The sequence below is a fragment of the Geotrypetes seraphini genome, chromosome 7 (genome assembly GCF_902459505.1).
Source record: "Geotrypetes seraphini chromosome 7, aGeoSer1.1, whole genome shotgun sequence".
Taxonomy (NCBI): domain Eukaryota; kingdom Metazoa; phylum Chordata; class Amphibia; order Gymnophiona; family Dermophiidae; genus Geotrypetes; species Geotrypetes seraphini.
The window spans coordinates 137,456,417-137,472,176 of record NC_047090.1 but is presented as its reverse complement, the minus strand read 5'-3'; the positions used below and the strand labels follow the sequence as shown (position 1 = coordinate 137,472,176).

Genomic DNA, 15,760 nt, shown 5'->3' with positions numbered 1-15,760 from the left:
ATCTCCACTGGGAACTCCAGGTTCCCTTTCATCTAGATGAATGGACATGCTTCCTCCACCATGCTTCCTTCATTGTTCCACCATCACCATCCCAAGCTTTTCAAAGAGGCTTTATTAAACTGGCCCTATAACCCAATTCCTTTTAATAATAATAATAATAATTTTATTTCTTATATACCGCCAAAGCCATAGTAGTTCTAGGCGGTTTACAACGAAGAAGGGCTGGACAATCAGCGAAAATGGTACAATGTTACAATCAGAGAAAATTAGGTGGCAGAGAAAAAAATGGTACAACAGAGAGAAAAAATGGTACAAACAGAAAGAAAGATGGGTGCAATTATGGCAATGAAATGGTACAGGGAAGAAGGTCAAGACAATCTGCGTAAAGGACAAAGAGAGATAGAAGGGGCCAGGGTGAGCATAGGGTCTTAGGGTATGAATCGGGTGAAAAGATTAGTTTTTAGTAGCTTCCTGAAGTTTAAGTAGGATGAAGTGCGTGAGATGATGTGGGCCAGCCAGTTATTGTGATGACCTGCTTGGTCTATCTTCATTTGAAGAGGATCTGACCTAATCTGTGTACAATTTGTTTCCATTTCAGTGATTACTGCATTCTACAGATGTAGATTGTGCACGCTCATTCCCCTTTTAGCATTAGCTTGACATATCCTGGCATTCTGTTGCAGATACACGGGAGTCTGTTCTTGAGCTGTTTATTCCCTCTTCCCGCAAAATGCAGAAGGGTATCACGTTAAGAACTTGAAACTCCACCCCTTCTGCAGTGAAGAACAGCACCCTCCTCATTTTTCCCTTCTGCAAGCAAGCTCAGCTGGTGTCTTTGCTCTGCTCTGCTTTTCTTTATTGTTTTGGGGTGTTTTTCTCCATCAGATTTTTTTAAATAGCCTCTTGGTTAGAGCTACAGCCTCAGCATCCTTAAGTTGTGGGTTCAACCCCATGCTGCTCTTTGTGACCCTATCCTCCACTGCCCCAGGTATGTTAGATAGATTGTGAGCCCACTGGGACAGATAGGGACAAATGACTGAGTTCCTGAATGTAAATCTCTTAGACAAATACTAGGCGGTTTATTAATAACTTTAAAAAAAAAGATGTTTTGTGGCCTCGATGCCCAGAGGTCCCCTGCTCAGGCATACTCCATTGTGGAAAGGACGAAGTCACGTGTGGGAGGACTGCTGCTCCAAGGCAAATCTCATAGAGTACCTTTGGAGTCAGCCTGCTTTGGGTGCCTTCAGGAACTCTGAGTCCGTCCCTCTGGAAGCAGCTCACCTGCTGATTTTATCAGAGGCGTGCAAGCTGTGTAGACCCTGAGTAAGAACCTTCAGGGTATCAGGGAGCCAATTGCATAATTTCTCTCCCTATCCCTATGGGAGTCCATGGTCCATCCAACCAGCAACCAGAAGATTTATTTCGATGGTTGGGATTTGAGCAATTTCTGAGGCAGAAATCCTTTCCCTGCAGCCAGGCTGATTCAGATGAACAGGCTTCAGAAGCCACAGTGAGTACTCCTATTATTCCCTATGGGAACATCAGGGTGGGAGGGTGTCTCTAGTTGAGTTTTAGTGGGTTTTAGGGTTAGTACTTGGGTTCCGCTTCTCCCAAAAACCTAAAATCGCTGTGTTTTATTTTTGGTTCTGTCTGCGATTTTTTTTTTTTTTTAAATTTACAGTGGCCATCTTGGATTTTTAGCAATCTGATTTAAAACTTTTTTTCTCTGCCTCAAACCTGCTTGTTTTTACATGTGACTGCCTCTGATGGGTGCTCTAGGCCTGTCCATTCCCAGATCCTGCATCAGTTGTCAGAATTGCCAGTTGAGCGACTGTGTGCCAAGGGAGAAAGGGGTGGGAGCTTCAGGCTTGGCCCCTATTTAGTCCTCCAAGATCTTGGAGCCCCCCTCCAAAAAAAAAAAAAAAAAAATCCTGGAAACACCAGTCCAAAGGAAAGAGATCCTGCTCAGATGAACTGAGCAGTGATGGTGCGAAACACAAGTAAGTGGTGGCAGATGATGCATCTCCTCTTCTCCAGTCTGGAGTTACACGGTGAACCTCAGGTCCCCCACTGCAAGGCTTTACCAACTTTATCAGTTTATTGTAGAAAGGCTATTTAATGGGACCGAGAAGCACTGCACTGCCTTCGGGTGTGCCTGCTCAGCTAAAGGAGGATCCTACTCCCAAGCAGGTGTCCCCGCTTCATGCCAAACAAGCTCGCACTGTCGGTGACCCTTCAGAGCAGGACTGGGATGATTGGATGTCCCTTTTCATGCATTTATTATGGCAGGGCTCCTTTGCGACAGTGGATGATGTGGGATCCCTCTCAGCATCCAGTAGCAAGGTACAAGAGCAGCAGTGGATTACAGTAATGATCTCTCTGTGCGTCAATTTTTCAGATCAGCTTCCGTTTCCCATGTCATTTCTGACGCCCTATCTATGTTGAAGCTCAGTGCCCAGTAGCCCTCCACCTTACAGTGCTCTGTCATGTGCTCATCTGGATTTCCTTGGTCTCACTGATCAGTGGGAGACATCTGAAGGCTCTCTTAAGGTGGCCAATGCTTTGTCTTGGCTCTACCCTATGGCTCTGGACTTCAGCAGCTGTTTGTCCAGCCAAAAATGGACTCCACAGTGGCGCAGGTGACCAAACATACCTCCCTTCCTAGTGAGGGTAAAGTGATGCTGTAGGATGCACAGTACCATAGAGTGGATGCAATCCTGAAAAGACAGTTTGAAATGCTGGTTTGACAGTTTGAAATGACAGTTTGAAATGCTCCTTCATGACGCAAGCCTGCCATATCAGACTGTGGACTCCCTTGGAGCTTGGGGATTTCTGTCCCCACATGTTCATGGAGGGTGTGGATTATGTGGCCGATGCTCTTTATGACATCATCAGAGTCCTGAGTAAGGTTTCTGCTCACTCCATCGGATGCTTTGGATCAAACAGTGGGCGGGAAACTCAGCCTCCAAGGCCACTCTCAGCAGATTGCCCTTCAAGGGGCAGATGCTGTTTGGCAAAGGACTTGACAACCTCATGGCCAGTGTGGCGGATTGCCACCCCAAATCCCTCCCAGATAGTAAGAGCCGTTGGCCTGCCAGGGGCAGTAGAGGCAATTTTCATGCCCCTAGGAGATTGCAACAGTTTTCCCTGGGCTACTCTTCTCAGAGGTCCAGACAGAGATTTGGCAACTACAATCACCAGCAATTCATTGGTTCCTGTGGTGGCTTGGCCTCCAAGAAACTGCAATGACACCAGAGAGACAGCTGCTCCTCATATTGGAGGGCGGCTGTCTGTATTCTGGAACAAATGGTAACAGATCTCATCCAACCATTTGATGCTGGACATCATCAGGGAGGAGCATAGGATCAAATTTTTTCACTCCTTCCAGATCTATTCTTTTACTTCTCAGTCAGATGGCTGGAAAAGGAGGTCAAAATCTGAGCAACAATGCAACGACTCAGACATTCATGCCATAGAACCAGTTCCTGAAGACAAATCTGGATTAGGCAGATACTCTTTATATTTCATAGTGCTAAAGAAAGGCACAGAAAATTGGAGGCCTATTCTGGATTTTAAGTGTGTAAATGAGGCTCTAAAGGTCCCCTACTTTCGTATGGAAATGGTCCACTCTGTCATAGCAGCTGTGGCTCCTGGAGAGTTCCTTTCCTCTCTGGAATTGACGGAAGCGCATCCACACATCCCCATCTTTCTGGCTTACAGGAGATATCTGAGATTTCATGTACTCCAGTGCCACTTTCAGTTTGTGGCACTCCCCTTCAGTTTGGCCATGGCATCTTTACCTGGACAATTGGCTGATCAGATTCCCCTCTTTGGAGGACTGTGCATGCATGGTCCAGCAAGTGGTGAGCCTCTTACAGGACCTGAGCTGGATAGTCAGCTTCCGAAAAAGTCATCTTCACCTGACTCAGTTCTTGGATTGTCTGTGGGTCCCTTTCGACATGGTGCAGGGTTGTGTCTTTCTTTCCGAGCCACTCAAACAGAAGTTCATGAAGCAAATCCTAGATATCCTGTAACTTCTGAGCCCCACCGCCTGGCAGTATCTGCAAGTGCTGCGCTTGATGGCGGCCTCCTTGGAAGTGATACTCTGGACAAGGATTCATATGTGCCCCCTCCAGTACTCCCTTCTGTCCTTATGATCTCCGTAATGTCACTCCCTCAAGATGAAGCTGTCATGGACAGCAGAGGCGAAGTGCAGCCTATATTTGGTGGCTCCAAGGTGAAAACCTGGTGAGAGCATGCCTCCCAGGATTGACTCATGGGGGACCCTCACTACTCACGCCAGCCTTAGTGGCTGGAAGGCCCTTTGCTGTGGTCACCTTCTCCAGGGCAAGTGGTCCTCTTCAGAGTGCAAGTGGTCCATCAGTCTTCTGGAACTGAGAGCCATTCAATTGGCCTTTTCAGTTGCAGTCTTTTCTGTCAGGGAAAGTAGTCAGGGTATTTTCGGACAATGCCACCATGGTGTCTTGCGTAAACAGACAGGGTGACACCAAAAGCACTTCTCATAGCTTGGAAGCTCAGATGTTTTGCAGTGGGTGGAACTTCATTTGCAGGCCCCCTTCCCATGTTGCAGGAGTAGAGAACATCCAAGCTGATTTTCCCAGCCAGCAGATCCCACTAAGATGATGGTTGTAGTAGCAGCACATGTCTACAAGGAGGGGGGTACAAGTGCATCCATACCTCAATGACTGTCTGATACAAGCTCTGTCTGAAACCAAAGGAAGGACAGCAGTGGAAGTGTGTAATCCAGCTTCTGCAGAATCTGGGCTGGGATACAAATATCCCAAAAAGCCACCTGGAGCCAATAGTTTCTGGAGTATATCTGGGCATCTATTTCAACATGAAGGAAAACATTTTTTCTCCTAGAAACATACAGAGCAAAGCTCACACATCAGATCAAGGAGTTTTGGGACAGGCCAGCACCAACAAGCTTGGCATTACTTGCAGATGCTCAGGTCAATGATAGCAATCTTATCCCATTGGTCCCTGAAAACAAATGCAATGCAGACATGCCCCTATCTTGGACAACAGAAGTGTATCAGTCTAAACTAATGGCTGGAGCCACAGTTTCTATCCCAGGGAGTGCCGCTTCACATCTCCACATGGGAGATTTTGACAATGGATGCCAGCCTATGTGGTTGGGGAGTGCATTGCGATGGATGTCTGGTGCAGGGAAGTGGTTGGAGCTGAGAGCCATCTACCTGGCACTGTGGGACAAAGTAGTACGGGTTTTCTCAAGACATTGTAACTGTGGTAGCCTATGTCAATCGGCAGGGAAGCACCAAGAGTGCTCCACTACGCTTAGAAGCCCAAATGTTTCAGTGAGCAGAGATCCATCTGTTGGCTATCTCGGCAGCACATGTAGTGGGAGTGGACAATGTACAAGCGGATTTTCTCAGCTGGCACACTCTAGATCCCGGGGAATGAGCTTGATCCCAGGAGGCATTCGACAGCATTGTGAGGTGTTGGGAGTGCCCGATGTTAAAACAACTTGGTTCTTCAGTCAAAGATATGAGCAAAAGCGCCAGCTTGGATGCACTGGTGTAGTCATGGCCCCAGGTAAGGCTTCTGTATGTGTTCCCTCTATGGCCCCTGATAAGCAGAGTCCTGCGGAGAATAATATCACACCCGGGACTGGTACTTCATATTGCACTGAACTGGCTGAGGTGTCAGTAGTATGCAGATCTGGTCTATCTAAAGAGGGACCAGAGTCTCTAACCTGTCATCTGTGGTTACTATCATGGGGCCCAATCACCCTGGAGGATCTGGAGTGCTTTGGTCTTACGGAATGTCGCTTGAGTGTGCAGCCTTAGGAGCGCAAAGGCTATTCGAAAATGGTTATTGCCACTCTCCTAAGGTCCAAGGAGCAGACAATATTGCCCACCTATGCAAAAGCATGGAAATGCTTCCAAGGCTGGCATGCATAGAAGACCAGTCATGGCTCAACTTGTTTGGTTCTAGTATTTCTTCAAGAAAGGCTTGAAAAAGGTCTGGCGATTGGGTTTTTCATGCTTCAGACCCCAGACTAATAAAAGTGCATTGGCCTCTCACCCAGATTTGTCCAGATTTTTGAAGGGAGTATTACATCTACATCCTTCAGTACGTCAACCTTTTCCAATGTGGAGTCTTAATCTTGTTCTGTGGGCTCTTACTAGAGCTCCATATGAGCTTTTGGAGAAGGTGTCAGTAATGGACCTGACAGTGAAAACAGCGTTTTTAATGGCAGTCACATCAGTATGACGGGTGTCTGAGCTGCAGGCTTTATCCTGCAGGGAACCTTTTCTCAGATTTTTTTAGTACTGTATTTGGTTCCCTCTTTGTTGCTGAAAGTAGTCTTGAGTTTTTATGTCAACCAGAAAATACGATTGCCTGCCTTTATGCCCTCAGGGTCCAAGAAGAGTGACAAAGTTCTGAAATTGCTGGATGTTTACAAAGTGTTGCTTCACTATCTGGAAGTGACAAATGAGTTTCAGCTTTTGGATTATAGCTTTTTGCTGGTGGGTACTAGCCGTTGGGCCCGGCCAGCTGGCTTCAGAAGCACCCATTGCTAAATAGATTCATAGGGCTATTTCTTCAATTTATATTGAAAGTGGAAAGTGACGACCTGTATCCTTAAAGGCACATTCCACTGGGAGCATAGCATACTCCAGGATAGAGACTAGAGCAGTTTCCCCTGAAGAAATTTGTAGAGTGGCCACAGAGTCCTCCCTTCATACTTTCACAAAATTTTATAGGGTGGATACTTTGTTTGTGTCTTCAGTACTTTCAGCAGTCTCATCTGTCCCACCCTAGATTCTGGGGACTGCTTTGGTATATACCACAGATTCAAGACCAATGTTTCTATTGTTCTAGAAGAGAAGATTAGGTACTTAGCTTGATCATCTTCTTTCTAGTAGAATCTAGAGTGGGACAGATGAGACTGCTGAAAGTACTGAAGACCCAAACAAAGTATCCACCCTATAAACTTTTGTGAAAGTATGAAGGGAGGACTCTGTGGCTACTCTACAAATTTCTTCAGGGGAAACTGCTCTAGTCTCTATCCAGGAGTATGCTATGCTCCTAGTTTAGTCAAGTAGGCTTTTTTAGGTTTTCCTAGCAGGGAGGGGTAGGTGAAGATGAAGTTGGAGCGCAAATGGCAAATTGGTGCAAAATAAAAATGGTTCAAAAAATCATTGCTGTCGCTAGGACTCACAGTGACTAACACAATAAAACAGTCACTGCCAAAGCAGAGTACTGACCCCAAAGCAGGGAGAATAGTTCATAACCAAAACAGACTTCTGTAAAATAAATAGTACAGACCCAAAGAGACGCTCAGCCTTGAAGTTTGGCACATATTGTTTGGCATTTTTGTACACTGTCACTTGCTGGGTTAGGACCTGGGGATGTAGCACAGGTTACCCTTTTGGATTTCATTATGTAACAACTTTTCTGCTCTCCCATTGTGAAGTTGTGTGAACTGAGGGTCCATCCTACCATTTCAATATTTAATTAATTAATTAGTTATTTGAATTACTTTGGGTGGTTCTCTGTCGTTGCTGTTGCTACACTCTACTAATTTTTGTTTGGAGAGAAGTGTTTCTTGGGGCATAAGATGGAATTGAGGTTGCAGTAATCTAGCATGCTTGAGGATCAGAGGATTTGGAAGGGAAGGGTGTCAAAGAAGTAATGTATTGATCGTAGTTTCCAGAGTGCTGTAATGCCTTTGTGGACCACTGTGGGAATTTGGTTTTCCATGCTCATTTTTCAGTCTAGAATCACTCCTAGTATTTTGATAGTGGTAGGGTTGTACCCCTGATCGTGATGTTTTTTTCATGGAGGTTCGAGGGGCTTGCGAAGAACAACTTGTTTGTTTCAGAATTTAATTTGTTTGTGATTCATCATTCAGTCTTTCATTGTTTGGATGGTCTCTTGGATTTGCTTGGATTCCTTTGAGGGCAGAGTGGACAATGGGAGGAGAATGTGGCACAGTGGTTAAAGCTACAGCCTCAGCACCCTTAGGTTGTGGGTTCAAACCCAAGCTGCTCCTTGTGACAATGGGCAAGTCACTTAATCCCCCCATTGCCCCAGGTACATTAGATAGATTGTGAGCCCACCGGGACAGACAGGGAAAAATGCTTGAGTACCTGAATAAATGCATGTAAACCGTTCTGAGCTTCCCTGGGAGAACGGTATAGAAACTTGAATAAATAAATAAATAAAAATGATATCGGCGTAACTGTAACTCTCAACTCCTAGTAAAGCTAGGTGGTTCCCAAGAAAGCATAAGTAAATGTTAAGCAGGATAGGGGACAGTAGGGAACCTTGTGGGACTCCGCAGGGAGTCGTCAAGACAGGTGACAGATTGTCATCATGGAAGACTTGATATGAGCAACTGATTAGGAAGCCCTTGAACCAGTTTAGGACAGATCCTGTGATGCCTATGGCGTCTAGGCATGAAAGTAGTATGCGGTGGTCTACTAATTTGAAGGCGCTGCTTAGTTCGAATTTTAGTATGAGAGTGCTTTGTCTTCTGCTGAAGAGTTGTTAGATGTCATTCATTAGTGAGGCTAGAACTGTCTCTGTGCTGAATAGTGGCCGAAAGCCAGATTGGGAGTCATGAAGAATATCGTGCTCTTCTAGTTGGTAAGCAATTGGAGGTACACTAGTCCTTCCAGTAGTTTCACAAAGAAAGGGATAGAGGTGATGGGTCAGTAGTTAGAGGCAGAAGAAATAGGTTCCTTCTTATTCTTGGTAATGGGGGTTATCATGATATGCCCTTTGTTCTCTGGGAATGTTCCCTTGTTCAGCATTGATTGGATCCAGTTGAAGAGTAGGCCCTGGAAAACAAGGGGAGCGAGTTGAAAGAAGAGGTCTGCATGGGGATTGCGGTAATCCCGTAGGGATTCCCTCAGGTCTATGGGACTCCCGCGAGGATCCCCCCTTGGCTCATAGGACTCCCACAGGGATCCCCTCCCTCTCCCCCAGAAACTTGGACTAAGATGATGGAAAACCAAAATGTCCACCAGCTACAGCAAGGGAAATGTTCATTTTGAGGGGGGCTAAGCTCAAAGTGGGAGGCCCAGCTCCCTCTCATGGTTATGCCACCAATTGTGTTTAGTACAAAGTGAAGTACTTGCTGAGTTTGTTTTGGGATTTTCAGTTCAGTTTTGGCACATTTTTCTTATGCAACCATTGTCCAGAAAAGTGCTTCTCTCAATTCTGCTTTAAATTATTTTGGTGCTGTATTGCTGATTCTTTACTCATTGCTGCATTAAAAACCATTTGTGGACCTTGGAAGGACCCCTATGATTACTTAAAAAAAACCTAATGGAGATACTCACAAATTTCTCAACAAGCTAGTCCTCCTTTTAATAAAATATACTATATTCTAGCTATTATGACTAAAGCTGATAAAGAAGGAAATTTGATAGTACAAAAAAATTTGACTGCAATCTTGGAGGAATCCCTTTCCGATGTTAAGGAAAGGGGGATACTTTTAGTCTCCTTTGTATTTGAACAAGATTTGAACCATATAATGAAACTTTACTTTCGGAATTCACATCAAGATTTTTCTGGACAAAGAATTTGGATTTATCCGGATATATCCAAGATAACACAAGACCACAGAAAATAATTTATTTCTATGCGTGATGAAACAAAAAGATTGGGGGCCTCTTATCTTTTAGCATACCCTTGTAAATGTTTGGTTCGCTATCTGGGGATTAAGTATACTTTCTTTTTACCATCACAATTGAAAGCCTTTCTAGACAAGTTTCAAGTTTAATTAAAATTTTTTATACCGCCTAATCAGCCTTCTAGGAAGTGTACAAAATCATAAAAGAAAACAATAGTTAAAATACAAATTTAAAAAGACAGGGGGCAACACACTTTTGGAGACATAAAGCCATAACAGGTGGAAACGAGGATAATAGGCAGGAACTACAATTTGAAAGATAAAAGATAACAATTTAAGGGGAAAACAATTTAGATGATCAGCTGGATTTAAAGAATTTGTGGGATTGTTAAGCATAGTCAGCCTTCCTAATAATTAATTAATTTTCCTATTTATTCTCTCCATGGAATTTAATGGATTTCCCTCTTTAATTGTGGTCTAAGAAAGAAATTCGAATGCTACTCTTATAGTGTTTTTTTCTTTGATAAATTTATGTTCTGTATTTCTGAAACAAGTGTATTACTTGTGATGTATTATAAATCAATAAAAATAAAGATTAAAAAAACAGACAGACTGAGGAGAGTGCCCTTGTGTTTTGGTTCAAACTGAGAGCAGTGCCCTGTGATGCAGGGAGGTGGAGTTGAAAATGTAAGATTATACCTTCTGCATCCCTTGTAGGTGAAGATGCACCACCCACAGGTTCAGGACTCATGTGCTTTTCAACTGGAGAAAAGATTATCAAAGTACAAACCTAATCTTCCGTTAGCTAGCTGTGCAGATAATAGGTAATATAAGGGGCCTATTTTAAAGATTTTCTCTCATTTTGTGTGTGAGAAAATTGCTTAGTATTTTGCTCTTAGATGTTCCCATTTCTTAACTGTTAGAACCAGTTGCCTTATTTTTTTCATTTATGATCTACATCAAAGAAAATTATCATTAAATAGGAAAAACAGAGTCAAAACATAATAGTTCCCCTTAATACTAACAAGAACATAAAATCTCAATTAAGTTCAATTAACTTTGAATAGTCCACATAAGGGAGCAACTATTCAAAGTCTATGAGGAAAGATTTAGAAGTACAATATATAGGAATAGCAACATAAGTCGTTTTACTTATAATAACCTGAGATACATCAATTAGGACTAAATATTATAACACCTTTACCTTCAAGAAGAAATTGCAATTGAGAAGGTTAAGAAATATATAGGAATGTTCTTTAAAAATACTACTAGCAATTTTTCTGGAATACAATCGTAATAATCAATATATGTATAATTTATACGTATTGTGAAATATAGTTAAAAGCAGAGGCTCATTCAAACTGCATCCGACAGAGGCATTGACATCACTGAAAACATGTAGAAAATCATAACGATAATAAGAATACGGAGAAAAATAAACCTCAATTGTGGGAGGTTGGGACTACACAAGTACCCAGCCCTCAACACATCATCACAGGTTTATAAAAAAACTCCGTTTACGATTATATAGACAAAATTTTCATTCATTCAGGATCACTTTTTTTCAAATTATTTTTAAAAAATTTCAATATAGATAAGGCAACTGTCCGAATGTCGAAATTTACTGATAAGAACCCCAAACTTAACTAGATTAGTAATGAAGGCTACAGCTCAATTTCATTTGTGCAAGAATTTTCAGAGGCACAAGATGTAACAAAACCACACTTAAGGGAACAAAACACTCATCTGAAGAGGTGAAAAATTCCAGGGAGACTATCCGCTCCAAATCCCGACAGAAAAGACTTTCTGTTTCGCCTCAACTGGCTACTTCAGGGGATATCTGCCATCTTCAGGCGTCTCCTTCTTTCCTGCAATCTCTACAAACGCTGGCTCTTCTCAAAATGGAGTTGGGACTGTGAGACGCGCCCAGTTCGAATATCAAACGAACTGGGCGTCGTGACGTCATCACAAAACGTGATGCGTGATAGGCCAAACATCGGCAATTATGTAAACCACCTTGTCAGCTGTCATTAAAGAAAATTTTCCGATTCAAAGAAACGGTTGCCACTCATAAGTTGTATTCAGCCCCAATGGTTCTATCGTTTGTAACCTGTTGATCCAACGTTGTTCTTTCTGCCATAATATTCTTCTGATATCTCCTCTCCTTTGAGACAGGGGCAGTTTTTCAATCACCCAACATTTCAGATTTTCAAATCTATGGTTGCACTGAATACAGTGAGCTACTATGGGCGCTGTTAACTTCCGGGTATTAATACAACTTTTATGTTCAGATTGTAGAGATTGCAGGAAAGAAGGAGACGCCTGAAGATGGCAGATATCCCCTGAAGTAGCCAGTTGAGGCGAAACAGAAAGTCTTTTCTGTCGGGATTTGGAGCGGATAGTCTCCCTGGAATTTTTCACCTCTTCAGATGAGTGTTTTGTTCCCTTAAGTGTGGTTTTGTTACATCTTGTGCCTCTGAAAATTCTTGCACAAATGAAATTGAGCTGTAGCCTTCATTACTAATCTAGTTAAGTTTGGGGTTCTTATCAGTAAATTTCGACATTCGGACAGTTGCCTTATCTATATTGAAATTTTTTAAAAATAATTTGAAAAAAAGTGATCCTGAATGAATGAAAATTTTGTCTATATAATCGTAAACGGAGTTTTTTTATAAACCTGTGATGATGTGTTGAGGGCTGGGTACTTGTGTAGTCCCAACCTCCCACAATTGAGGTTTATTTTTCTCCGTATTCTTATTATCGTTATGATTTTCTACATGTTTTCAGTGATGTCAATGCCTCTGTCGGATGCAGTTTGAATGAGCCTCTGCTTTTAACTATATTTCACAATACGTATAAATTATACTTTAAAAATACTAAACATTTACAAGGATATCGTAATTGAAATCTTGTCCCCCAAGGTAATAACATACTCTTTTAATGACAAAAAATCTTTTTTCCCTCGGCTGAGTCCACTTAGAAATATCAGGAAATATAGAAATCTTGCAAGCCAAAAAATTTGTTTCTTTCATTTTAACGAAAAGTCTCATACATGCCTCTTTATCTTGTTGAAATACAAACGATACTGTATTACTGCCCACCTGGGCAAACAGAAGCAAAGGATGAAGAACTGAGAGCCGAGTTGAGGCGAAATGTAAAAACGCAAACACCATAGTTATGGGAGATTTCAACTATCCTGGGATAGACTGGAGCCATGGAGTTTCAAAGTGTTCAAAGGAATCGAAGTTCCTAGAGGCTGTAAGGGACTGCTACTTGGAACAGCTTGTCAAGGAACCAACGAGATGGACAGCTATTCTGGATTTAATCCTCAACGGGCTGAGAGGACCTGCCCAAGAAGTGGAAGTAGTGGGACCATTAGGAAACAGCGATCACAACATGATCCAATTCAAAGTGGAAATAGGTATGCCACAGGGGAGGAGAACCATTGCAACAACGTTCAATTTCAGGAAAGGAAACTATGATGCCATGAGACAAATAGTAAAGAGAAAACTCAGGGACAGTTCCAGAAAGGCACAGACAGTGGAGCAAGCCTGGACTTTATTCAAGGACCCAGATTTAGAAAAGGATGCAGAAAGAATTGAGCAAAAGACCCAGCATGGTTAACCAATGAAGTTAAGAAAGTGATAGGAGATAAGAAAAAATCTTTCAGGACATGGAAAAAGGATAAAATCGAGGAAAGAGAACAGGAAGCATCAAAAAGAATGTCACCGCATGGTCCGAACGGCAAAGAAAGAGTATGAAGAGAGACTTGCCAAGGAGGCACGGAATTTTAAACCATTCTTCCGATACGTGAAAGGAAAACAACCGGCGAGGGAGGAGGTGGGACCCCTGGATGAGGGAGACAGGAAGGGAGCGATAGTGAAGGAAAAGTTGGTGGCAGACAGATTAAATACGTTCTTCTCGTCGGTCTTCACAAAAAAGGTCATCCAACGTGCCAGAACCGGAAAAATCCTTCAAGGGGGATCAAGAGGAAAAATTATCGTGCTTGGAGGTAAACCTCGAAGACGTACTCAAACAGATAGATAGGCTAAAAACTGACAAATCTCTGGGCCCAGACAGAATCCACCCGAGAATACTAAAGGAGTTTAGAGACGAAATAGCGGAGTTACTACAGCAGATTTGCAACCTATCCTTGAAAACAGGGGTAATCCCGGAAGACTGGAGGATAGCAAATGTTACACCTATCTTCAAGAAAGGATCCAGAGGCGACCCAGGGAATTATAGACCGGTCAGCTTAACCTTAGTTCCGGGGAAGATGGCCGAATCATTAATCAAGAACAGTATCAATGAGCATATAGAAAGAAATAAGCTGATGAGAGCAAGCCAGCATGGTTTCTGTAATGGAAGATCATGCCAAATTAACCTACTGCACTTCTTTGAGGGGATAAGTGAACAATTGGACAAAGGTGACCCCATAGACATAGTATACCTGGACTTCCAGAAAGCCTTCGACAAGGTACCTCACGAGCGCCTACAAAGGAAACTGTGGAACCATGGGGTAGAAGGGGACATACACGGATGGATCAGAAACTGGCTGGCGAACAGGAAACAGAGGGTAGGAGTAAAGGGACACTATTCTGACTGGAAAGGAGTCACGAGTGGCGTCCCGCAAGGGTCAGTGCTGGGACCACTGCTGTTCAATATATTCATTAATGACCTGGAAACAGGGACGAAGTGCGAAGTTATAAAATTTGCGGATGACACAAAACTCTCCGGTACGGTTAGATCTGTTGAGGAATGTAAAGAACTTCAAAGGGACCTGAACAAACTGAGTGAGTGGGCAAATAAATGGCAGATGAGCTTCAATGTAGAGAAATGTAAAATAATGCACATAGGGAAAGGAAACCCGATGTACAAATACACAATGAGGGGGACGATATTGGGGGAAGGCAACCTAGAAAAAGACTTGGGGGTTCTGGTGGATAAAAGAATGAAACCGCGGCACAATGCGCAGCGGCCTCAAAAAAGGCAAACAGAATGTTGGGTATTATCAAAAAAGGAACCAAGGAGGTTATCCTCCCGCTGTATAGGGCAATGGTGCGACCACATCTGGAGTACTGCGTTCAATACTGGTCGCTGTACCTTAAGAAGGATATGGCGATACTCAAGAGGGTCCAAAGAACAGCTACAAAAATGATAAAGGGCATGGAAAACCTTTCATATGGTGGAGGCTGGAGAAGCTGGGACTCTTTTCACTGGAAAAGCGGAGACTTAGAGGGGATATGATACAAGATTATGAAGGGTATAGAGAAGGTAGAGAGGGACAGATTCTTCAGACTGGCGGGGGCAACAAAAACTAGAGGGCACTCAAAAAAATTGAAGGGAGACAGATTCAGAACAAATGCTAGGAAGTTCTTCTTCACTCAGAGGATGGTGGACACCTGGAACTCACTTCCAGAAGAGGTGGTAGAGCAGAGTACGATTTTGGGTTTCAAAATGGGATTGGACGAGTTCTTGAAGGAAAAGGGGATTGAAGGGTATAATTAGAGGGATACTATACAGGCAAAATGTCTTAAATAATAGACAACTTACAGGTCATTGACCTGGGGGGCCGCCGCGGGAGCGGACTGCTGGGCATGATGGACCTGTGGTCTGACTCGGCAGAGGCGATGCTTATGTTCTTATGTACTATCAATATTGACCTCAAGATAACTTTTTCTACAGAGGATTCCATAATTTTAATAAGGTTCAAACTGCCAGCTGATACATCCACGACAGTCATTGACCGTGGGACTAGAACGTTTTATAGGATTTGGCAAAAAAATATACCTTCTAAAGAGGTGGAAGACCCTCTTCTGGATACTTAAAAAACCTCTTTTAAGAACTTATAAAATAAGTCCCAGGGCAGAGAAGTGAGAAGTTTAGGAAAATTTAAAAGTCAAAGATTCATTTATAGAGTAAAGTTCTCAAAATTCTCAATTTTCCATTGCATCACAATTTTGTCCTGTAACATAGTAGATTGGACAGTTTGGACCTTTTGAAAGTTCTGATCCAAATCCTTAATCTTAAATTGTTTTAATATCTTCTTTACTTTTCTGTAACCTATAAGAATGTGTGTGTATAAGGGGTGAGATTCCAGCACATACCTTATGAAGAGAGGCCAATGTT

At 42.8% G+C, this 15,760-nt stretch overlaps 1 protein-coding gene across 4 annotated transcripts in view; it reads left to right on the top strand.

The window, feature by feature from the left end:
- The window catches only part of DDHD1 (DDHD domain containing 1), a 405,278-nt gene that overhangs the window by 297,186 nt on the left and 92,332 nt on the right, over positions 1-15,760 (top strand). The gene's annotated exons all lie outside the window — the stretch shown is intronic.